Here is a 27900-nt window from a genome sequence, read left to right as displayed (position 1 = left end):
TTCTGGCTGCACCCACTCTATGGAATGCCTTACCATGCACAATAAGACTTTCCTCTAGTTTCCAACCTTTAAAGCATTCCCTAAAAACTCACCTCTTCAGGCAAGCTTATCAGATTCCAGAACCACCCACATAACCTCCATAGCTTCCATATCTAATTACATCCCCTTTCACAGTCCACACATAACTCACATATTGTCTTTCTTTCACTTCCTCCAGATATTTGGCCAACATTCCTGTGTGACTGGATCATGCAGCCGACCAAGAAACTCTCCATTCTGGCTGGACCAAAATTGCAATATATAGCACCTATCCTTGTGTATCAATGCCTATTTCCCTATAGATTGTAAGCTTACAAGCAGGGCCTTCCTACCTATATACCTGTGTGTTATTAGCCAGTTTTGTTCTATTTATGTTTTCAATTGAAAAGCGCAACAGAATATGCTGCACTATATAAGAAATTGTTAATAAATAATAAATAAATATACCCATGTAATGTAATAAAAAATGTGTATGTTGAACCAAACCTACCGTATTGCTTGAAATTATGATTTATCTTTTTTAAATGCAATTTGTACTTATAATGGCAAAAGGTGGTGCTACTTCTGACACCTAACACTGTAGAACACACCAAACAAAAGAGAAAATATTAGTTATACTGGAATATTGACTATTTCAAAGAAAATACATAGGGGGAATGTGTTGCTTCTCTTTACATAATTGGTTCCTGATTAAAACCTAAAGATCAATCTCAGAGATTTAACACAATTGAGACAATATAAAAATATGGTGAGGAGAACGGATCTTTTATCAAAGTCACTTTGATTGGAATCTATTTTATGTCAATTTAAAACAGAAATAATACTAAGCTCATATGAAGCTGTTCTGTTTTTTTGTAATACAATGTGTGGTTGATGTCCTTAAAGATTCTGTTTTTTTGGTAATTTCACGTATAACTAGAGAAAGAATAACACAGTCTGTGAACCAGATCTTATTAAGATATAATTGAATTTGTATCAAAATGATATCTAGAGCATACCCCTACTCACTTAACATAGCGGGGGAAAACTCCTACAGAGGTATATTTTGGTGTACTTTGATCCCCAAAGGACAGAGGTTATATTCCTTGGGCTTCGCTTTTTAAATGTGAGTTTTCTATGGTGCACCTCAGTTACATTCATAAACAGTGGTGTGTACATATTGCAGTATCGGTATAGCTGGTTTACTGTAGTAAATACCAGTAATCACAATGATAGAAGTGGAGTCATTCATGGTTTCTTTTGTTCACATGTGGACCACCATTTAAAAAAATTCTGATACATTTTGAAAATATTCCAAATATTTAATAAAGAAAAGTTCAGCAAAGCAACAATAAAAGACCATTTATATACCAATTAATTTACATCTTACTGCGTTCTAGTTTACATTGTGCTATTTCTTTCTCTATATACATGTAAATTAACCTAAAATATGAAATATTTGAAGCCACCAACCACACCTTCTAATAAAGAAAGCAGAACTACTTATTTTCATTTGAGTTAAGGGCGTGATTCAGACCCAGTCTCAAGCATTGTGCTCTCGCAAGTGGTCCGATGGTCTGTGTACTTACATGCGCACGCTTTTTTCTGCGCATGCGTGAACTACTCTGTGCGATCGCAAACCACTCGCTCGCCCAGCAAAGCCAGCCCAGTGCAATGAGTGACAGGAGAGGCCGTTTGTGGGTGGTAACAGGGGCAGTAATAATAATGGTGGGTTGGAGATGAAAACGCAGGCATGCTTGAGTGTTTCAACGCCTTCAGAGGCATGCATAATTAACAGGAAGCGTCATAGTACATGTCACCAGCCTTTTTTTTACACTGAAATCCTCGCAGTGCTTGTGGTAGGGTAAAGCAACCACAAGCACTGTGTTCGCTTCCGATGGTCCTCGATGTACCAATGTTTTCATACACTTCCTGGAGATGACGTGTGCGGGTGGGTGGCTCTGCCTATGCTAATGGGCATACGCCTACACAAAGTGATCCCTCGCCAAGACATGGTGGGCGTGCTTATGCCTTGGTGAGCGATTGCTTCCCATGCCATCACTCAAGGTGACTTTTATAGTAATGCCATTCTCCGCACCATGGACCTAATTCAGACCCGTTTGCTAGCAAGCGATCACTCGGAGCAAACAATGTTTTTCAATATGCGCATACGTACACTTCGTATTGTGCATGCGCGAACTACAATAAGCAATGGGGAAACTCTCGCTTGCTAAGCATAGACACCCCAGCTGAATGAGTGACAGGTCAAGCCATTTGTGGGTGGTAATAGAGGCAGGCAACTGGAAACAGGGGAGTGGATGTGCGAACGCAGGCGTGCCTAAGAATTTTAACGCCATTTCAGAGGCATGCATAAATTAACAGCCAGCATCATAGGACATGTCACTTGTTAGAAATTTACACTGAAGTGCTCACAGTGCTTGCCCTAGGGTATAGTCAACCTCAAGTGTGGCGATCGCATCTGAGGTACTCGATGTATCAATCTTTTCATGCACTTCCTGGAGATGACGTACACAAGTGGGTGTCTTAAGACAGGCTGGTGGGTGTCTACAAACAAAAAGTGATCACTCACCAATACATAGTGGGAGTGCTTATGACTTGTCCTGCGAGTGGCTGCCTTTATGTCACTTAGCCGAATTTCCATATACTCGGAGTGAGCAATTGCATCTAGTGAATGGGTCTGAATCAGGTCCCATATTTTTATATTATCCTGGAATATTGTACTGGTCTAAAACATAACTTGATATATTTTCTATAAAAGTAAAATTATCCAAATTGATTAATTATAGAAAAATATAACAACATAAAATATAGTAAAGAAAGGGACAAATAGGTATAAAGAATTGATAAATAATAAATAAATAAATAAATAAAAATAAAGAAAAATCAATGGAACTGGTGCAATTGTTGATTGTGTATCCAGTGTTGTGACTGATCTCTGTAATATACAGCTGTTCTGCTCATGCAGGTGCTGGGACTAGTACAATAAAGAGCTTTCTATCCAGTTAAAAGTTTCAGCAGCTCCTCTCAGTACTGGGAAGCCTTCTATGGGAAAAAAGTGTATGATAAATCTGTAAATAATGTGTTTATTTACCTCCAGTATATCTGTATGTACATAGTATTGGGAATGTTGTACACAGATATACTGTGCATTATTTTCAATACTAGAAGAGGAGGTTCACCCCCATCTTAGTACAGTCAGCATTAATGTCAGCAGTCAGCAGAGTCATCGCACCTGTCATTCAATCCAGTCTGCTGGACCCATTGTTTAATTATGCTAACAATGCTTCTAAAATAAGATGTTTATCTGTCATTCAGAACCTAGAGAGGGATAAGCTAATCAACAAGGTGTCCAACTTTGAGCTCTATATTCTAGAACATATCCTGCGGGGAATGAGAAGGTTACCTGTTAGCATTTTAAAGAGCAATCTTTTTGTTTCTGGGCTAAGAGGTTGTGCTCTGCCAGGGGGTCAGATCCATAAACCCAATATGCTCACAAAGGTTTGTTATGAGTCCCGGCCATTGCTGGGCTGCCGGGTCACCACATCATTTCTCATGTGCTGCCTGATGGTCCCACTGGTTGCTAGACAATTGGTACTCCAAGCAGCCACAGGGAATTGTTGTCCCAGCTGTTTCTTATCAGTGGGGATGCTGGCTTTATGTGCCGCACTTCAGCTGCTTGTATAAGGAGCAAGACTCTCTTCCTTTCTCCCATTAGTTCAGGTGTCTGTTATTCAGCCCCATACATTCCTGCCAGTGATATTTTATACTTTAGTGTAACCTTCTAGTCCTATTCCTCTCACTGCTAGTATTGAAACAATCTGCTGCTTTTGTCCTACTATGCTATTTGCTCCTGGTATTCCAGTCTGTACTGGGACTTATCTCTAGCCTTATGCCTGCTGTGTGTCCCACCTGCAGGCTACCCCAGCTCAAGTGCCATGCTTAATTCATGTGACCAAAACACCATGGATAGCGACTAAGGCCTCAGTTCTGCAATGGAATTGTCCTGAGCCCATCATCTCCAGCTTCATGCTGCAATTCTCTGTTAATTGTATAATCCCCTACTGTCTAGGAAGTTTACACCTGGTGGCATCCTAAGTAATGGTGAGTGCATCTAATTCTTAGGGTACAATTGAGTGCTGTTATAAATAAAAATGACAGATTAAGGGTTTTTGAGTTAATGCTTCACTTCAACAGGAATGCTGCCTTCTGGTCTTTGTGAGGATCTATCCCAAAATATCATAGATAATAAAATATTTATGTGGTAAAACTGTGAAATTCGTGTTACCCATTGGGACACTAAGGTGGAAGGTATAATTAAAAATACTTATGCATAAATGTTGAATATTTGTCTGTATTTACCTTTCATGTTCATCTGGTTGAGATGCTTTTCATATGACCATGAATAATTGACAAAAAAATAAAGAACAATGGGCCTGATTCAGACCCACTTGCGAGCGGCTGTCCGCTCGCAAGTGGGTCGATGTTATGCACTGAGCATGCGCACGACGGAGGGAGCTCCGTCGTGCGCATGCGCCAGACGCGACGAGCGAAGGAAAGTCCTTCGCTCGTTGTGTCCGATCAAAGGGGGCGTGCTGTCAATGTTGATTGACAGCACGCCCCCTTTGGTAGGCGAGCCGGGGGCGTGCCTCCCTGACGGGGGCGTTCCCACGGGAACGCCTCCCATCAGAAGCCGGCCCACTGACATCACTAGTGATGTCAGTGGGAGTGATTTTGGCTCTGATAGAGCCAAAATCACTCCGGAGCTTGCGGTTGAAAACCTCAACCGCAGGCTCCGGCTCGCAATTTCGATGGTCGCGATGGTCTCGACCATCGCGGCCATCACAAAGCACGCTCGTATAGCCTGTGGGTGGTGACCCACAGCTATACGAGCGTCCAGGAGGACGCTCCGTGAAAATGGAGCCCGGCCCTCATTCAGAGCGTGCGCTCTGCTCAGAGCGTACGGCTCTGAATGAGGGCCAATGTGTAGTATTGCCCAGAGTTATTGATATTTCTGATTACAACTTACCGGTAAGAGGGACATGCCCAAACTCACTGAACAGAGATCAGTGAACTGCTTAACATGTGTCTTTTTCTTTCAATCAGTATAGTTTATAAAACCTCCTACATATGGCAAGCTTTATATTACAGGAAAAAAGGGGCTGCATTCCCAGACTTACTATGTAGAACCTGGGATGACTCCCTAAAAAGGTATTTTTGTTTCCCCTTCTTTTTTTTGCAGATTTAGAAAAGGGTGGGTGTTTCCTCTTATGATGCACCTTACTCACAATAAATGAAGTACAGTTACTCCTTTAAAAGGTATATTTTTCTACAGATAAACACATAGACAAAAATGTATGCGCTTTTGTAAAGCGCACCTCACTCACTTTGAGTAAATGTAAATAAAACCTATCAAGGTATCTTTAATCTGGGTTAATAACTGCGTACCATGACTCACACAATAGTTAGTGTATTCACATTCATAAGGGTATCTTTCTATCAAATGGTCATAACAATCATACACAAAATTCCCATAGTGAAAGTATTGTGAGGGTAATTCTGAGAGCTGTACCTCTACCTTCGATGTGTCAGGAATTAGCAGTAGTGTACGTTACTAGAAGAAGCAAGCAGACAAACATGCAACAATCTTTGGTGAGCAAATCAGACACAGACAACGATGCAGGTTATACATCATAGCACTGCGTAGACTGCTCTGAGGAACAGTATGAGTGCGGCTTTATTTATACCAATCGGGAACAGGTTAGTCACCATGAGTCATCGTTATGCATGTGCACAAACAAGTTGTTTGTGCACCCCAATACTGGTTGGACATACAGATAAGAAAAACATATGACATTATGATGCATGTTCTTGTAATATCTTGGAATCTTCTGTCTTGCCTGCCATCTTGTTATCTTCTTTTGGGTGGTCATCCTAGACTGTCTCTTTGATAATGCTTATCTTCTTCAGTCCAGGTTGTCTGGTGAATAACATGTTTTTCTTAATCTTTAGACTTATACAACTCTTGAGATCTGTCTTAAAGCAATATACACATAGATAGATCATTTAATAAACTTAATATACACTCACAGTATCAATAGACTTTATTTATAGAACATAATGCTGGTATTTAAAATAATATATATATATATATATATATATATATATATATTTAGTTATATAAGCAGTAATTTTAGAGCCGGAAGCTCACCCATTGACATCACTCATGATATCAGTGGGGCCACCCCCAAATGGCAGGCATTCCTTCAGGAGTGACTCCGTTTGGCCAGCCACCCCCCCCCTGCCTGCCTCCAAAATGGGGCAATCTGTCAATCAAAATCGACAGCTGCCCCGCTTTGGTGTGAGACCCATAGCAACGAAGCGACTGTCACTAGCCGGGTCTTGCGCATGCACATGTAGGAGCTGGCTCCGGCATGTGCATGCGCAGTGGACAAACATTGACCGGCTCGCGAGCGCATAGCACTTGTGAATGGGTCTGAATCAGACCCTAAGGCCGTCATTCAGAGCCACTCGCAAAAAGCAAGTGCTCGCTCTGAATGAGGGCGGCCACTTTTGGTTTGAATGGTGGCCTCCTGGCCGCTCGCTAAGCTGTGGGTTACCACCCACAGCTTTAGCGAATGACCAGGTGATGCTCATGATGGTTGAGACCATAGCGACCATTGGAGCTTGCGACGAGACCCTTGTGGTAGGGTCTCATCTACCGCAAGCCCCAGGTAGCTTCCTGCTCTAACAGAGCAGGAAGCTCTCTCCTGACATCACTGGTGATGTCAGTAGGACCACCTACAAACTGCAGGTGTTCCTTCAGGAATGCCTCCATTTGTCCGGCCACCCCCCCCACCCTGCCTACAAAATGTACCATGTACAACTATACCAATCCATGTAAGTATCAATTGAAAGATTGAGAGCTAAATGATGTTGGGCCTGACTAGTACCAAGATTGGCGACATCTTGGGAAACCCAGGTGTTGTAAATTGTGTACACTTCCAGAATAGAATAGAAGAATGAAGAAGAAAACAAAGAATCAGAGTTATGCTCCCTCTTGAAGACCATAAAGGACTACAAAACTTAAAACTTGAATTAATAATTTATTGATCTACCTATAAAGTATGGTCCTTGCTCAGACCGCACAACTTATGCTTGAACACCCATATAGTAGCTCTTCACATTTGACCTATTTATAAATATTCACAAACACCTACCCCCTTGTTATCATGGTCCACACTATAAATATGAACTATGTAAATATGAACTATATAGTGGGTATAAAATAAATATGTATAAACATGCAAGTTTTCATCGTACTGTACTTGTTATTCATGTTATTAGTATATTCATTTTCTGACGGAGTTACGTTTTTGCACAACTAATCAAAATGATAATCCAGCATAGCTTTATTACTAAACATACATATGGTTATCAAACCGTAACATTTATCCTTTATTTTCCAAGTAGAGTAAACTGAAGATTATTCCAATTTAAAAATCACTTTGTAAATATGGGTGGAAGCCATCCCCACTATGTGCAACAGAAGGGCAGAAGTGATCTCACGACAAACTGCACTCTGAGAAAAAGTGGTGTAAGGGCAACAAAACACCGTGGCCATGTGTGCAGTAAGGGCAGAAGTGACGCCCAATATAGGACGCGGCCAGCCGCAACCCGTGATCCATGGGGGAGGAAGTGACGACGTATACTAATGTGGTGGTGGCATACATAAACACAGAACACATGTACCAGCATGGAGGCGACATAGATTTGAAAACACCGCACGCCCTGGACTGGCATGATTTCTAATTATGGATGTGACGCGCCAGAGAAAGGGCGGAAGTGATGACAGTAAGGGCAAATAATAGCTGCGACAACAACATTTTAAACAAACTTGCAATTGCCATATTTTCATAGGAACTATTGGAATACATATGTTAGGAGCTGATGAACTGCTCGAATATAAAATCCCACTTTTTATAGGGGTTCCCTGATATACAGGAAGTGATGCGGATTCCTGACTCCCATTGAACTCCTAGTGGGCTATGAATACTGGACTATCACACTCATACACCATCCACTTGATGAAGTCATAAGACGAAATGCGTTGGAAGTGTTTGCTGTATACTTCATGAACTTTTGAAAATTACCTCTCTTACATATTCAGATAAGCTGCCATAATTTTTAATTCACTCATTTCTTATTTAAATTTGTTTGTACTGCCTTGATGTTTTATATTTTTTATGTGTAAGTTATATGTTTAAAGGAAATCTGTAAGCCACTAAGGTGGACTTCCTTTTTTTTTGCTCTTAAATAAATTGTTATATTTTTACATTATTTATTATTACACTGGCACTTTTTGTTCTCACCGGATATTTATCATTTATGAAATAGGATTGTATTATCCATTCTTATAGGACATTCAATTTGTCCAAATTTCCTACATAATTCTTTATATTTATTTATTGTTTTGCACTAGCACTTTGTATTTACTTGATACAAATTACTGTATGCACGAGGTATATTGAATCTATCATATTGCAGTAACATATATAAATTCAACACGGAGCGGCACTCTCCTAATGGGTTTCAGCAACTCCGGTGCCCTCAGGATTCATGCATATAGAAAAAACAGCACATACAAGCCATGGCACTTGGAGGTTTTGAAAATATCAAATCTGTATTAAACAAACATCTGTAACACCACCAACATTTCGGGGACACACCTGCCCCTTTGTCATTGAAGCGGGCATAGGCAAACACAGGGGGGTTTCCATCTGCCTGGAAACCTCCTCCCCAGCACACACCATGACCACAATAGAATTAGTAATATAATATAATGTTACTAGCGCTGCATGTTCTTCTCAGTATCACAAACGAAATGATTAGCACCATCAATATGTAAATATATATGTCCAGGGCAGTGCTAGATTATTCTGCTGCTCCCTCAGACTCCAGACTTGCTCCCATGCTCTGGAATGGTGCCCACATCTGAAGAAAAACATTCTGCTTAGACAGGATGACCCTACTGCCGCATCTAATGGCATACTGTGATCACTGGTCCTGAATATGCTGGAATTATGGAACACAATATACTTTGTATGTAACATATTAAAGCTGGATAAGTACTAATTATGTCCTCTTCATGGACTGGCCACACTCGCTCTAAAATCAAGCATATGGAAACCCCCCTCTAGAAATCCTGCATTTGCCACTGGAAGCAGGTTACCCATGGGAATATATTATCTTTGCTGCTTTTTGATTTTTTTAAACAGCAGTAGTTCTCTATTCATCTCTAATACCTTATTTTTTGTGAATTCTAAATGTTGTCTGTTATATCCATTGGCCACAAATGTTTCAATCACTTCATTAATCTGATATTTGGCTTTTTACATCATTATTTATTCTGCAAATTCAAATAATTTCATATTATGGTAACCTTTGTTTCAAAATCCTTGGATGGGAGCTTTGATAGTGGAGCAAAGAATTGTGGTCTGTGAACTTCCTAAATAGTGTTGTGTTCAGCTTATTCCCATCCCTACTAATTCTCACATCTAAAAAATCAATATGACAAGACTCATCACATAAGTGAAGTTAACCAGACATGATGTACTGTTTTGGCCCTCCATTAGATCAATAAACTCATAGCTAGAGCCTCTCCACAAAATTAAAACGTAATCTATAAACCGTACATATTAGAGATGTGCGCCGACCCCCGTGTTTTGCTTTTGGTTTTGGATCTGGATCTACCCTGGTTTTGGATCTGGATTGGTTTTGCCAAAATCTCACCTACGTGTTTTGATTTCGTGTTTTGGTTTTGGATCTGGATTTTTTCTTAATAAATCATAAAAACAGCTAAAATCACATAAAATGGGCCTGTTTTTGTTCCTACAGTATAATTAACCTCAATAACATTTATTTCCAGTAATTTCCAATCAATTTTTACCACCTCACAATATTATTTGCTTCATCTAGTTAAGGCCAAAAGGTTGCATCCAGCTAGCTGGTTGACTAAGCTAAGTGAAACAGTAGGAGGCACTAACATGTGGCAGTTCAATTTCTAATATCCAATATGGATACAGGCCCTGATTCATAGACGGACGCTCTGACAGAGCGCTCGCTCTGAATCAAGGCCGTTTTTTTCTTTTTCTAGAATGGCCTCCTGGCCGCTCACATAGCTGTGGGTGACCACCCACAGCTATAGCAAGTGGCCAGGAAGATGGTCGCGATCATCGCAACCATTCTGCTTGCGATGAGACCCTTGTGGTAGGGTCTCGTGACCGCAAGCCCCAGAGAGATTTCAGCTCTAACAGAGCCGAAATCCCTCCCACTGACATCACCCCAAATGGAGGTATTCACATGATAAACTCCATTTGGGCAGCCACTCCCCCGGCCCACCCACCAAAGGCAGCATGTTGTCACTCAACATTGACAGCACGCCTCCTTTGGTACAAGGCCCAGAGCAACGGTTTTCCCGTCGCTATCCAGGTCTTGCACATGCACATGACAGAGCCGGCTCCGTCATGTGCATGCACACTGGGGCACCATCAACCCGCTTGCGAGCGCATAGCGCTCACGAGTGGGTCTGAATCAGGCCCACATACAGTGTGGGTTGGATATACCAATACAGTGTGGGTTTGATACACCAATAGTGCACTTACTGTAAAAGCAGTGTTGGCAGAGCGAGGTTGCTTACAGTGTCCTAAGTACATGGAATGGCAGTGCTGCAGTGATGGCAGTGTCCTCACTGAAGGGTACCGGTGATGTCAGCAGTGCGGGGGTGCCAGTGGTGTCTTTAGTGCAGGTTTGCTGGCTGTGTCATCAGTGCGGGGGTGCCAGTGGTGTCATTAGTTCAGGTTTGCTGGCTGTGTCGGCAGTGTGGGGGTGCCAGTGGTGTCTTAGTGCATGTTTGCTGGCTGTGTCGGCAGTGCTGGGGTGCCACCAGCAGTTTCTTTAGTGCAGGTTTGCTGGCTGTGTCAGCAGTGTGGGGGTGCCAGTGGTGTCTTAGTGCAGGTTTGCTGGCTGTATTGGCAGTGCGGGGGTGCCAGCAATGTCTTTAGTGCGGGAGTTGCTGGTGGTGTCCTCAGTTCATGGAATAGCAGTGCTGGTAGTGTTCTCAGTCAAGGGTAATGGCGGTGACGGCAGAGCGGGGTGCCAGCGGTGTCGGCAGAGCGGGGGTCCCAACGGTGTCCTTAGTGAAGGTTTTCCGACTGTGTAGGCAGTACAGGGGTGTTCTCAAAGCAGGGTGCCAGCAAAGAGGGGCTGCCAGGGGTGTCCTCAGTGCAGGTTTGCTGACTGTGTTGGCAGTGCAGGGGTGCTGGTGGTGCCCTCAGTGTGGGAGTGTCGGCAGTGTCAGGGTCGCTGATGGTGTACTCAGTACATTGGGCAGGAGTGTTGGCAGTGGTGGTGTCAGCAGTGGGCGATGCTACCAGTGGGGGTACAAGGGTACCAGTGGTGTCGGTTTCAGAGGGTGCTGGCGGGGGATGATGGGTGCCATCTTCTTTTCAGCTGTTTTCAATGGGTTTAACACTGACTGGCTGAGAGCCATGATAGATGGCTCTCTCAGCCAATCAGTGTTAAGCCCGCTAAAAAAAACCTCGCGACTCGACAGAGGGGTCGCAAGGTTTTGCCTCGGGTGAGGGATCTGGGGCAGGCAGGGAGATCCGAGCTGTGCTCAGATTGCCCCAGATCCCCAAAATTCAGGTGGTTTCAGAACTCTTAGATCCAAACCCACTCATCTCTAGTATATATATGTAATATAAACCTTAAGGATAATACTGCAACCAAATCTTAATTAATCACCATTAAAAGTTATGTTTTAAATGTTATGTGAAGAATTGCTAAAGAGAGCCCCCACAATATAATCCCAATTTCTACAAAAAACAACTTGCATATAAAATGCAGGTACATGTGAAGTAAATGTGAAGTATATCACTGTTATGTTGAAATTTCAGTGACCATTATTCTGGATCATAGCTGTGCTGAATCAATACACAATTACCTCAGCCCAGGGCACATATACCCTAATCAGGATCAATATTCTGGATCAGACTTACAGAAAAGGTTCACAATTTACCTATAGCCAGAGCACATGTACCTATAATATGGGGAAAGGGTACAAAATGCATCTGCAGAGTCCTGATCTATAAAGTAATAATCATGTGATGTTTAGGAATATTTCAGCAAAAAATCAATATATATGCACATGTGTATAATGAAAAAATGAAAAAGAAAATATATATTGAAAATATACACTTGTACACTGCACATGTACCTATGATATGGGGTAAGGACACAAAATGAATCTGCTGTATCCTACATCCATGAAGTAATAAACATGTAATGTGAATATATATATATATATATATATATATATAAATATATATATATATATATAAATATATATATATATATATAAATATATATATATATATATATAAATATATATATATATATATATATATATATATATATATATTAGTTTAGCAATAAATCATTGTAAAATTACTGCTGATATGTAGAACAGGTCCTTCTGCTAAAACACTGCCCAGACAATAGGTGACTCCTAAACAAAAGGTCTCTTTGGTAACATAACAGGATGCCAGAGGCAGATGTGTTCTAATTAGAATGCAAGGTGTTACTCCTGCCAATGTGTAATTAGCATTTCCCACTGTAGTAGGTGACCTTAGGAATATTTACACCTCATTTACAAGACAAGGAGCTAGGCACGGGAAGCTGCTTTGTTGAATGTAATAATGTTATAAGAACCTAATTTACATGTCACATCCCTTCACATTATCCTGGGAACTACTGGAGAGAGATGGAGTAGGAATAAATAGGCTGTATCAGGCTACTAATAGCTGATGGCAAAGCTGTTGGTTTAGTTGCTGGGTGGATGGAGGAGTAAGAAAGAGACAGACAGAAGAATCCCCAGAGTAAGGTAATTATATTATTCACGCTGTAAGTTTATGTTGCTAAATGCACAAATATTTGTAGATATTATATTTTTAGATACTGTCTTGTTATCATTACTTAAAAAGTCGTACCGTAACAAAATTTTAAGGTATTATACTAATATAAATCTATGTAAATTGATACATCTCTCTAACAGTTATATTCTAAATTTTGCATTAACTATTAATCAATTTTGTATTTAAAGAAATCCCGTATCTATCTATATATTATATATATATATATATATATATATATATAAGCATTGTAAATTAATAATGTAAGTTCATGATACATATGTAAATATATATATATATATATATATATAAATATATATATATATATATATATATATATATATATATATATATATATATATATATATATATATATGGTCACTTATAGTCTGTCACCTGAATTAAATGAGCCAAAAACATTTAGGTGTCCATAATATTATTAAAAAAAAAAAACTTTTTCTGAGCAATTACAAAAAGCTGGGCAAAAATTCTGCAAACATATGTGTAACACAGCTAAACATTATATTTCAGTACTATTATATATTATATATTTAATAATAAAGATTCTATAAATATTCAATAAATATATGAATCCTTTTGTATAAATGAGTTATTATTAATGATCATATTTCAAATAGTACTATAATACAAGAAAGGTAAAGGGACATCTAGTGAACAAAAAGAAGATTGCAAGGAACAGAGTAATTTCTAAATCAGGTAGTCTATTGAATAATAATTATGGGCTTACAGAGTTCTATCTGAAAAGCAGGGGTGCCGAGAGAGGGAGACTGGGTACTAATTATATGGGCCCAGGCTTGCTGGAGTGGCCTGATGGGGGCCCGGGTCTGGCATTGGTCCCCCCCTCTAACATCACAGCAGCCAAGCACACGCTGCTCACGTTTGCTAAGAAGCAACATTGGGAGACTGCTCACGGTTGGGAGACTGCTCACGGTTGCAAAGATGCAGCCACAGCAGTATCCTATGTCTGTAGGGGGAGAGATCAAGCTGATTGCACCCCCCACTGGTTATAGGCCAGGCTGAGAGGGCTCACAGTACCCCCCTCACTTGCAGCGCTGCAAAACTTTTTTTTTTAACCTAAGTGTGCATGGCCACACCTCCATCAATTAGGCCACACCCTCTTTTACCTGGGCCTGACGTGGCTCTTGGAAGGCTTGCTAAAATTGACAGTTTTCATTCAGACCCTATGGAGCTAATGTATCATCAAACAGATCCATTTAGTTACCAATTAAAATAATAACTTTCCTCTGTCTCTACTTCTATTTTATGTCTCATTGAAGCTAAAGTTTGACCAGCCATGAAAAAATGCCTGGCTAGCAGTTATTTCATTGTATTAGTGCATGGATAGATGATCTGTGCATCACTATCTTCCAGGGCCATAACTAGAGCTGTGCGACATGTGTCATAGCACATGGCACTGCAGGGCAGGGGGAACTGTTCTTGCTTTCAATTTTCTGTTTATAAGTATTCTCATTTATAGCTTTCTCTTTTTTATCACTGGCATCTCCTGACCACCCCTATCTACTCCCTGGCCGACTCTCCCTCTATCTGGCTACCTCCACATGCACCTTCAGTCACATCCTCTTGTAACATACATTTCAAAATACTGTAATATTTGGGACTCAAACCTATCACCTCTCACATTGCAGTCAGACATCTTTATACATGGGAGGTATCTGTCCCACAATTATGATGGCAGCCACCAACTCCCAACCCAGGTTTTACCATCACACCTTGAATTCCCCTTCCACTGAGTCCTGGTACCGGTGCTGGGTACATATGTGGATCTCCCCACAGCTGATATTTGCTGTATTTAAACTATAAGTAGCACACTACGAACACTTTAGTTGGTGATCTACTGTACACTGCTGGCTACAGGATTGTGCATGGTGCTGTTCTAATGGACAAATCCTGCTGAAGGTGCAGCTTTACCAGCACTCTACTTTATCTACAACTGGTGATTTATACTGCATAATTATTATGCATCATCACTGCAGCCATTGGATACACACTGTATTCGGCAGTGACACATGGATAACAGTGGTACAGTAGCATCGGTACCCCTTCATCATCATACAGCACAAATCAGATTTATCATGGCCCTTCCCAATGAGGCCACACCCCTTTTTGGTAATGCATCTTATGTCCCTATTGGAAAAACAGGGAGTGGAAATGAAAATGAAACCAATGTTTATTCTGGCCCAGTGCACCTTAAAGTATACTTATAGCTCTGCTATCCCCCATAGGTAGAAGAGAGGAGTCTGCTGCTGCAGTACAACAGCAGTGCTCAGCCTCCGTCTGAAGCCCAGCTCACAGCACCATGTGCTGGGCTTCTGACAGGTAAGAGGGGGGGCATGGAATCAAACTTAAGCCCATGCTGGGCCCCACTAACAAGCATGGGCCGGCTTAATTAGAATGTGCTCCCTCTCTTGGTGCCCCTGCCTGTGAGCATATAGTCTCATATAGTCTATAGTCTCAAGTCACAAATCTAGTAAATTATCTTACATATTACTTATTACTATTACTGTGCATTGGGTTATTATATATAAAAGAGTATCTAGGCAGCAGCTCCTTCATAGTATCTTAAATAATAATCTGTGCATCACGTTACTATATATAAATGGGTATCTAGATGGCTGCTCCTTCATAATATCTTACCATATGTATCTGTGCATCAGGTCACTATATATATAGGGGTATATAGTTGGCAGCTCCATCAAAGTATATTAGATATAGCACTGTGCATCAGGTTAGTATATTTAAAGGGGTATTTAGTTGGCAGCTCCTTCATAGTATCTTACATATTATTCTGTGCATCAGGTTAGTATATATAAATGGGTATCTAGGTGGCAGCTCCTTCAAAGTATTTTACATATTACTCTGTGAATAAGGTTGGTATATTTCAAGAGATATTTATTAGCACCCTTCCCTCCCTCGCCCATGTTATAACACACTCACACATAATAGCGCTGTATGGTGTTTGTACCTGCACTTGGTGAAACTTTCAAAGTTATTGCAATTTCCCAGATTGTATGATTTTAATTTCTTAAAATAATAATGAACTGTCCTATATATGGGCTAATTTGAGCTGTGTTTGACATATTATGACAAATGCATCAATAATTTATGTTTTTGCATCAATACCCACTGATAGCACCAGTGATTGGCCTTAGGCATCAGCAAGCATACATGACGATGAAAAAAATACAATAAAATTCTCCTTTTAAAAATAAATGTATACATGGTCATCTACTACACTATTTATATATGTCTAAGAAACTTAAAATAAGCAATTGAATCACAATGTTTAACATCATGAGAAATATAATTTCATTCATATTTGTTCAAACATTTTACTTTTTCTATACATATGTCTATTGATGTCATTATTTTCAGAATCATTGTGAGGTTCTTGCTGATATGTAGAACAGGTCTTTCTGCTGAAACTCTGCCCAGACAATAGGTGACTCCTAAACAAAAGGTCCCTGTGGTGACATAACAGGATGCCAGAGGCTGCTGTGATCTAATTAGAATACAAGGTGTTACCCCCTGCTAAGGTGTAATTAGCATTTCCTATTGTAGTAAATGACTTTAGGAATATTTATACCTCATTTACAAGACAAGGAGCTAGACATGAGACAGTGTAAGAATTCCTTCTAGTCATTCTGGGATCTATGGAGAGAGATGGGGCAGAATGACTATAAATAAGCTGTATCAGGTTACTCATGGAAGAGCTGCTGGAATAGTTGCTGGTAGTAGAGCTGGATGGATGGAGAAGTAAGAAAGAGACAAAACGAAGAATCTCCAGAGTAAGGTAATTATATTATACATAATAATATCCTGACACATACACAGACATTTGGAGATATTATTTTGTAAGATACAAACATTTACTCCCAAATTGAAGGATAATCTATGTAATATAGTTATACATTCTCTATCAGTATTATTATATCATTTATGTATAATTTATCTTTATACTCTGTATCAGTACTATTGTATCATTTATGTATTTGTAAATACTCCCTACCACTATAGTGATTCCATCTGTGTAACAATACTAGAAAATATTTATAATTGCAGCCAAAATTATTCCAACATTTAAATTTTTTTAGTACTATCATAATTAAATAATATATTCCATAATAATCTGTGCATCTGGTTAGTATATACAAAGTTTTATCTAGGTGACAATTACGTCACTAATCATTATTTTATTTTTTTAACTCTATGCATCAGGTTAGTATGTTTAAAGAGGTATCTAGGAGACAGCTCAATCATGATATATTACATATTACTCTATGCATCAAGTTAGTATATATAAAGGGATATCTAGGTGGCAGCTCCATCATAGTATCTAACTTATTACTCTGTGCATCAGGTTAGTATATATAAAGGGATATCGAGGTGGCAGCTACATCAGTGTATCTTAAATATTATTTTCTGCATCAGGTCAGTATATATAAAGGGGTATCTAGGTGTCATTTCCTTCATAGTATCTTACATATTACTTTGTGCATCTGGTTAGTATATATAAAGGCATCTCTAGGTGGCAGTTCTTTCATAGTATCTTACATATTACTCTGTGCATGAGGTTAGTATATATAATGTGGTATCTAGGTCACAGCTTCATCTTAGCATCTTACAGATTACTTTTTGCATCAGGTTAGTATATAGAAAGGGGTATGTGACAGCTCCATCATAATATATTACATATTACTCTGTACATCAGGTTAGTATATATAACGGGGTATCTAGGTGACAGCTCCATCATATTATCTTACATATTACTCTGTGCATCAGGTTATTATATATAAAGGGGTATGTGACAGCTCCATCATAGTGTCTTACATATTACTCTGGGCATCAGGTTAGTATATATAAAGGGGTATCTAGGTGACAGCTCCTTCATAGTATCCTACATATTACTGTGTGCATCAGGTTAGTATATATAAAGGGGTATCTAGGTGACATCTCCATCATATTATCTTACATATTACTCTGTGCATCAGGTTATTATATATAAAGGGGTATTGAAGTGACAGCTCCATCATAATATATTACACATTACTCTGTGCATCAGATTAGTATATATAAAAGAGTATCTAGATGGCAGCTCCATCATATTATCTTACATATTACTCTGTTCATCAGGTTATTATATATAAAGGGGTATCTAGGTGACAGCTCCATTATAATATATTACATTTTACACTGTACATCAGGATAGAAAATTTATTTTACTTTTATATGTAGTTCTGAAATAAACATAGGGCTTTTCAATTTTCCACAATGTTTTCCATGTGGATAAAGCTCTGTGTTTAATGTACAAAGCTATTGCATTAGTTGCAGGGTCATAACTAGGTATTTGAAGGCCCCATAGCAAACGATTGAAAGTGCCCCTATGTACCACCCAATGGTGAAAAATGTATATAACTCATGATAAGGAAGTTGCCCCCTTCAGATCTGGATCCCATTACAGCTCCACTTCTTGCACCTATGGTAGATATTTTCATGATTAGTTGTCAATTTCCCAGTGTGAGAAACACGCAGGCAGCAGGTAGCATGTGGTAACCCATAGACTCTGTATTAAGTGTATGAATCCATGGGTTTCCCTGTACAGTAATCTCTAGAGGGTTTTACATTTAAATAGAGAAAGAAATAGCACCATGTGTGACCCAGACCTTAGTAGATATCATTTAATTGGTATCAAAATGGTATCTAGAGTAGAGTTGAGTGGGTTCGGATCACAGAGATACAAACCCACCCAAATTTCACCTGCCCCAAATCCTGACCAGAGGCAAAACCTTGCAACCGCTCTGTCGAGTCGTGAGGATTTGTTTTGAGCAGGCTTAACGCTGATTGGCCAAGAGAACCGTCTGTCATGGCTCTCAGCCAATCAGTGTTAAGTCAAATTGAAAACAGCACAAAGGATAAAAAGAAGATGGCAACCGCCATCCCCCACCACCTGACACCACTGGCACCCCCAACTGCTGACACTGCCAGCACCCCCACTGTCAGCATCCCCCGTTGCTGACACCACCGCTGCCAACACTGCTGCACTGCTGCCCAACGTACTGAGGACACCATCAGCGATCCCCACACTGCTGACACTCCCACACTGATGACACCACTGCTGCCAACACTGCTGCACTGCTGCCCAACATACTGAGGACACCGTCAGCAATCCCCACACTGATGACACCACCAGCACCCCTGCACTGCTGACACAGTCAGCAAATCTGCACTGAGGACACCGCTGGCACCCCCGCTCTGCCGACACCTCCAGCACCTTGCATTGAGAACACCCCTGCACTGCTAACACAGCCAGCAAACCTGCACTAAGACACTGCTGGCACCCCTGCACTGCTGACACAGCCAGCAAACCTGCACTAAAGGCACTGCTGGCACCCCCGAACTGTCAACACAGCCAGCAAACCTGCACTAAAGACTCCACTGGCACCCCTCCACTGCCGACACATCCAGCAAACCTGCACTGAAGACACTGCTGGCACTCCCACACTGCTGACATCACCAGTACCCTTCACTGGGAACACTGCCAGCACCGCAGCACTGCCATTCCATGTACACCATCAGCAACCCCGCTCTGCCGACACTGCTGTCACAGTAAGTGCACTATTGGTGTATCCAACCCACACTGTATAACACACTGTATCCGTGTTGGAAATTAGAAGCTGAACTGCCACATGTTAGTGCCACCCACTGTGTCACTTAGCTTAGTCAGCCGGCTAGCTGGATGCAACCTTTTGGCCTTAACTAGATGAAGCAAATAATATTGTGAGGTGGTCAAAATTGATTGTAAATTACTGGAAATAAATGTTATTGAGGTTAACTATACTGTAGGAACAAAAACAGGCCCATTATATGTGATGTTAGCTGTTTTTATGTTTTTTTTAAGAAAAAAAATCCAGATTCAAAACCAAAACATGAAAACAAAACACCAAGGAAAAAAATCCAAAACCAGATTCAGATCCAAAACCAGGGGAGATCCAGATCCAAAACCAAAACATGCGGGTCGGCGCACATCTCTAATCTAGAGCCTACCATTACTCACTCAACAAATCAGGGGAAAACTCCTATAAAGGTTTATTTTAGCATATTTTGATCCCCAAAGGACAGAGGTTATATTCCTTGGGATTTGCTTTTTAAAATTGGGTTTTCTATGGCATACTTCACCTACATTCATAAACAGTGGTGTGTACTTATAACGGTGTCTTTACATCTGGTTTACTGTAGCATGTACCAGTAATCACAGTGAGAAAAGTGGAGACATTCATGTAGGGGTTTCTTTTGTTCACATGTGGACCACCATTTAAAAAAAATCCTGAAACATTTTTAAAATATTCCAAATATTTATTAAATATAAGTTTAGCAAAACAACATAAAAGACCATTTTTATACCAATTCAATTACATCTTACTAAGGTCTGGTTCATACATTGTGCTATTTCTTTCTCTATGCACATGTAAATGACCTAAAAAATTTAATCTTTGTAGACATCAACCACACCTTCTAATAAAGAAAGCAGAACTACTTATTTTCATTTGAGCTAAGTATTAACTCTGTCTTAAATTCACATAAAATAAATTCCGCTGCAGGTGACTTTTATAGTAGCGCCATTCTCCGCACCATATTTTTATATTATACTGGAATATTGCACTGGTTTAAAACAGAACTTTATATATTTTCTGTAATAGTAAAATTATCCAAATGTATTAAATTTTAGCATAATATTACAACATAAAATATTGTAAAGAAAGGAAAAAATAGGTATAAAGAATTGATTTAAAAAATCTATGGAACTAGTTCAAATGTTGATTGTGCTTTTGATGTTGTGACTGATCTCTGTAATATACAGCTGTGCTGCCCATGCATGTGCTTGGACAAGTAGAAAAAGAGCTTTCTTTTCAAATAAAAGTTCCAGCAGCTCCTCTCAGTACAGGGATTCTTTCTATAGGAAACAGTGGGGGAGATGTATTATAGTGGCCCTTAATGTGCCGTTATAATGCTTCCTTCTTCGCCTCTTTACCGAGGCAAAGCAGGAAGCACTAACAATGAGATTTATTAACATTTCATCAGCCAGTGCAGGGGACTGATAACTCCATCCTCCGGTGATCCCCACTAGAGATCACAGCGCATCAGCCTAGTGCTGATGCGCTGTATCTCAGTCCCGCCCAGCTCCACTGAACATGCACCGAACCTTGCAAGTATCGTGATTTCCCATGTGCAGCCCTGGATCCAGCAGACCTTGCAGCAGGGACAGCGCTGTCCCTGCTGTGGGGATAGGGCATTTCCAGGCTGTAGCTGTTGATTGCGACAGGTACAGTAAGTGGCATGGTCAGGTGAACTGACCATTCATACATTGGCCTTCCTATCTGTGCTGCTATATTGTAGATAGCAGTGCTGATAATGATAGGGGTGCATAGTGCCCCTGTCATTTGCTGCAGAAACCCTCAATCATACATTGAGGAGAAGGAGTTTCATCACACTTAACGTGCGCTGGTGATCTCGCCTTTTTATACATCTCCCCAAGTGTATGATAAAACTGTAAATATTGTGCTTATTTTATCCAGTATATATGTATGTACTTTCTAGCCCTGGTTGTTACCTTCCCAGATTCCATACTCAGGTGTGCTGATATATTATGTGTATATCCTGATAGCATTAGGAATGTTGTACACAGATATACTGTGCATTATTGTCAATATTAGAAGAGTATATTCACCCTCATGTTAGTACAGTCAGCATTAAAGTCAGCAGTCAGCATGAGTCATCGCACCTGTCATTCAATCCAGTCTTCTGGACCCATTGTTTAATTATGCTAACAATGCTTCCAAGAGAAGACGTTTTTCTGTCATTCAGAACCTACAGAGGGATAAGCTAATCAACAAGCTGACCCAACTTTGTGCTCTATATTCTAGAACATATCCTGGTGGGGAATAATAATGTTACCTGTTAGCATTTTAAATAGAAATCTTCTTGATTCTGGGCTAAGTGGTTTTGCTCTGCCAGGGATTCATATCCCCATATGCTCACAAAGCTTTGTTATGACAAGCCATCATGGATCATTTCTATCATGGGTCCTGGCCATTGCTGGGCTGCCGGATCACCACATCATTTTGCCTGTGCTGCCTGATGGTCCCACTGGTTGCTAAGCAATTTGTACTCTGAGCAGCCACAAGAAATTGTGTTCCTCACTGTTTCTTAGCAGCCAGGAAGTTGGCAGAATGTGAAGCACTTCAACTGTGTTGAATATTTCATTAGAGGGCAAGTCTCTTTTCCTTTCTCCCATTGGTTCAAGTCTCTGTTATTTTGCCCCACATATTCCTGCCAGTGATAGTTTATACTTTATTGTAACCTTCTGGTCCTATTCCTCTCACTGCTTGTATTGAAACCAGCTGCTGCTTTTGTCCTATTATGCTGTTTGCTCCTGGTATTCCAGTCTGTACTGGGACTTGTCTCTAGTCTTGTCTCTGTTGTGTATTCCACCTGCAGGCTACCCCAGCTCCAGCTGCATGGTTAATTCATATGGCCAAACTACCATGGATAGCTACTAAGGCCTCAGTTCTGCCATGGAATTGTTCAGAGTCCATCTTCTCCAGCTTTATGCTGCAATTCTCTGTTAATTTTATAATCCCCTACTGTCTAGGAAATTAGCACCTGGTGGCATCCTAAGTAATGGTGAGTGCAACTAATTCTATGGGAACAATCTTTTATCTTTTATCCTATATGATTTTTATCTGCTATAGATTAAAATGGCAGATTGAGGGTATTGAGTAGGCACTTCACTTCAACAGGAATGCTGCCTTCCACACTTTGTGAGGATCTATCCCAAAATATCCTAGATAATAGTAGATTTATGTAGAAATAGGTGTGGAATTGGCACTACCCATTGGGTCACTAGGGTGCAGGGTATAAATAAAAATACTTAACCATAAATGTTGAATGTTTGTCTGTATTTTTCTTTCTTGTCTATCAGGTTGAGATTTTTCTGAGATGAGCATAAATAATTGACAAAAAATGAAAGAACAATGTGTAGTATTGACCAGAGTCATCAATATATGTGAATACAACCTAAGAGGGGCATAACTAAACTCACTGAACAGAGATCAGTTAACTGCTTAACATGTGTCTTATTCTTTCATTCAGTATAGTATATAAAACCTCCCACATACTGCAAGCTTTATATTACAGTTAAAAAGGGCTGCATACCCAGACTTACTATGTAGAAGCTTGGATGACTCCCTAAAAAGGTATCTTTGTTTTTCCTTCTTTTTTTCTGCAGATTTAGAAGAGGGTGGGTACTTCCTCTTATGCTGCTTCTTACTCACAATACATAAAGTAAAGTTACTACTTTAAAGGTATCTTTTTCAACAGATAAACACATATACAGAAAATGTTGCTCTTTTGTAAAGCACACCTCACTCACTTTGAGTAGACATAGATATAACCTATCATGGTATATTTAATCTGGGTTAATAACTGCATACCATGACTCACACAATCACCAGTGTATTCACATTCATATGGGTATCTTTTATTTCAAATGGTCATTGCAATCATACACAAGATTCCCTTAGTGAAAGTATCATTAAACTTTACTTATATAATGCTGGTGCTTAATTACAAAATTAAATAAAAATGTATATATAAACTTAGTTGTATATACTGTAAAAGGTGATTATAGGGGGTCACCAAGACTGATCCAGTGAAGATATAGGTCCAGTTCCAGTTTTCAATTTGGACATTGGTCAAATATCCAATCAATAAAATAATTTGAAGAGACATTACCTTCTATCAATCAGATGGTGCAAGATCCCCCTAGAATAGGTCTCCCCATTAGCCAACACATTTCAAGAATGATATTCTGTCTTTCAAGAGATCCAGGTGTTGCTCCCAGACTGGGTTTAAATAGTCTGTATGGTTACAACATGGCGACATTTCCAGCTCCTGCACGTGGATCGGAAGTGTCCACCACTATGTACAAACAATATCTCACATAGTTTTTTACTTTAGTAGGAACAAGAATGCTTAGGGATTTCTTTCTAAGAGTAGTGCTTCTAGTGTTAGTCTGTAGAATTCCTGATGTCCGCAACCTGAAATGGCCACTAAGCTGTGACCAGAAGTGGTAATACTGACAAACTATTACATGGGAAATGTAGATTTCTTGTCCATTATGGATCTTTGGATGTTGTAATGGATATTTCAGAGTTGAAGTTGTCATCTTTATACATGGGAGATGTAGTCTTTTTTTCCTGAGAGGAAACATTTTTGATGAAGTTATTGAATATATAGTTCTAATTCATAGGGGATGGCTATATGTGCTATAAGTCCCATAGTAATATAATCAAGAAGAGCATACTAGATGTTGGTTTTGAAATAATAATTAGTAGAAAAATAGAGTTTAAAAATTATTTTATTTAAACACAAATATATATATATATATTTTTTTTTTTAAACTTTAGGTTTAAAAAATTTCATTTTTTTCTGTGGGGCCCCTATGTCATAGATGACCTAGTTAAAATCATTTCTCATATACCCACATTATTTGATGTTATTAAAAACCTTTAAATTCACCTGTTGGATTCCAAGGAATTTTGTAATTTTTGGATATTGTAGGCAGAAGTCCTACCTAACATGAATCTAGGGGTCTTATATATTATTTAGGAGTGTCATAACATTATCACTGGCCAAAATAGAAAAATACATAACTGTAAGTGGATTTGTGTCCTGATGGATCCAATCTAGCTAAACTCTGCCCAAATTTGGAATATGTGCAAGGGACCTGATCAAACTAGCTATTACAATTCCCCTATGCTGCATACATATGGATTCAAATAACACAATTTATTGCTGAAATCTCTGAATCAACTACATGGGCTGAATATATTCCCAGAGCATTTAAAGATCAATATTGGTCTTATGCTACCTTTTTAAGGCTTAATTTATTCCAGCAGCCATTATTAATTAGGAAGATAAAAGGATGTTTAATTTTGAGATCACTGTGGTTAATTGAAACACAATGCATGCCGTAAAATACAGATCCAGATAATTTGTGATTATACTATTAAAATAGATCTAAATGTTTGCTCACACCATTTAAAATATTTTTATTAAGAAACAATCCCTTGTTCTTTTTTTGTTTGTTTATTAAATGGCTGATTGAAAACTGTACCAATTAAATTTACTTTTCTGTATTCTATTGTAATTTTGCACCTGTTTATTAGTTATATGTGTATGTTATAATTTTATATGGAATTTAATAAAGGTTATATATTATTTGTAAGTGCGCCACATCACAATCCTTGTTTTGTGATACCTAATATCTTGGGGACACTTTCATGGGTGTATGACAACATAACACTCTAAAAAAATGAAATGCCTTCCTCCATTTAAAAGGGATATGTTGAGTATCCCACCACAGGGGATGCCGGCACATAGACTACAGGTGCACCAGAATCCCAACATCTGTCAGAATTCTGACACTGGCATCCCAACCACTGGCATCAAATAGGTTAGTAGCAGGGTTAGGTAGAGGGTTAGGCAAATAGTGGGAGGTTTAGGATTAATGTGTTGGGGATAGGGAGGTTATGTTTAGGCATTAAATGGGAGGTTAGGTTTAAATAATGGGAGGGAAGATTAGGGGTAGGGGTAGGGTTAGTATACCTATTAACAGGTGTCGGTAACCTAAACCTGATACCAAGAGATTTTGACAACCAGGATGCCAACCATCAGCATTAATACCCATCCTATTTAATATCCAATTTTTTTATCCTATTTGTAATAATTATTTGTAAATTGTAAAGAGGTAGTGTGTGAGGCTCAGTATATTATATTTAATAGTATTAGAATAAATACAGGGTTCTATTTTTAAGATTAATCAATTGTGTTATTTTGATTTTACATGAAATTGAGAGACTGTGTCAGAATTCCAAGATGAAAGTTCATCCATTGCCTGTATCACTGTGTGATCACCTTTTGTATTATCAAGGATTTTTATTCCTGTTGTCAATCATGGATCAGTCTATGTTGTCATTGTATGGAACAAGAGTATCACACTTCTATTAGTAGTAGTAGCACTTTGTCATCATCTAATAATATATAAAGATATCTTGGAAAGTGTAATAAAGGACATTTATATCCAAATGGTGTTTGACAATTTCATAGAGGATCTTAGCTCTTTTTTTAAGTAGTCAGAGAATGTTAATGGTTAATGCATTGCTTTGTTACTAAATAGAAAATAGATATCATCCTTTACACCACCAGCAGTGGCACAATACGGCAGGTGGAATCATACACGTTCAATTTGGGAATGAACTGATGACCACAGCCTGCATTCCTTGGCCCAAGCAAGAGTTTTATTATTTCTCACCTATAGTAGTGTTTACTTTGCAGCACTTGTACAATAGAGATCAGATTTAGGTATCATCTGAATAGTAGATGGTGATATGTGTTTGCTGCTAGAAGTCACATTACCATTAATTTGGCCTATAGTCTGAGGTGCTATTCATAGATAATTTCTGCTTGCTTTGACTATAATAACTCTGTCTTTCATCCCCATGGGAACCTGTTGCTTCATAGTGCTGTATGGTGTTTGCACTTGGTGAAAATTTCAAAATTGTGGCAATTTCCCAGATTGTATGGCCTTAAATTCTTAAAGTAATGATGGACTGTCCTTTAGCTGGGCTAATTTGAGCTGATCTTGACATATTTTGACTTATATAGCAAGGAAAGTAGTAGGTTTTTAGTTAAGTGCTGCACTAAAAACATACTATTATCACGCTATAATACATGAGAGTAGATGCCTCGCAAGTTAAGCTTCTCCTAAAGATCAATTACACAACTTATAATTCTGTAAGAGTGCTATTGCATACACCCTATAGAATTATACAGCAAGGAAATAAGGTTTTGCACCAATTCCCTATAATAGCATTAGTGTTTCGCCTTAGGCAATATCAAGCAAAAAATGGTGATAAATTCATTGTGAATTAATATTTACTATGTTTAACTTTTATTTAAGTTCTAGAGTTCATTTGGGGTGCATTTGAAAAAAAATACATATAAATCTTTTAAAAACAAAATCAAACATAGGTTTAACTACACTATTAATGTATTTCTAAGAATCTCAAATTAAGTCTTTGTATCACAATGTCTTTAAAATTATGAGAAATATATTTTTTTTACCACCTACAACTATTACTTAAGATTTAAATGAAAATTACTTGTTGGGGGGAATTTTAAATAAAAATTACATAAAAATTCTCCTGTTAAAAATAAATTCACACATGGTAATTAGCTGGACTATTTATATATGTCTAAGACACTCATATTAAGCCTTTATATCTCAATGTCTTTAAGATCACGAGAAACATAATTTAATTCACATCTCAAACATTTGAGTTTTACTATCTATCTATCTATCTATCTATCTATCTATCTATCTATCTATCTATCTATCTATCTATCTGTCTGTCTGTGTTATTATATACAATGAAACATTGTGAATATCCTGTCATTATTTAGAACTGGTCTTTCTACTGAAACTATGCCCAGACAATAGGTGACTCCTAAACAAAATGTACCTGTGGTGAAATAACAGGTGGGCAAGCCTTCTATGATCTTATTATAATACAAAGTGTTAACCCTGCTAAAGTTTAATTAGCATTTCCCATTGTAGTAAGTGACTTTAGGAATATTTCCACCTCATTTACAAGACAAAGAGCTAGGCATGATAAGCTGCTGTTTTTATTTTTCACAAATTATTGTAAGAATTCCTTCTGGTCATCTTGGGATCTATGGTGAGAGATGAGGAGGAATGACTATAAATGGGCTTGATCAGGATGCTGATATAAGA

At 39.0% G+C, this 27900-nt stretch overlaps 1 pseudogene; it reads left to right on the top strand.

Moving 5' to 3' along the window:
* The window catches only part of LOC148522640 (uncharacterized), an 808266-nt pseudogene that overhangs the window by 719 nt on the left and 779647 nt on the right, over positions 1-27900 (top strand).

Source organism: Taudactylus pleione, unplaced genomic scaffold, assembly GCF_031769625.1.
Source record: "Taudactylus pleione unplaced genomic scaffold, aTauple2 ptg000145l, whole genome shotgun sequence".
NCBI lineage: Eukaryota > Metazoa > Chordata > Amphibia > Anura > Myobatrachidae > Taudactylus > Taudactylus pleione.
Note: the sequence above shows the minus strand (reverse complement) of the source record. Positions and strands in the feature narration are given on the sequence as shown.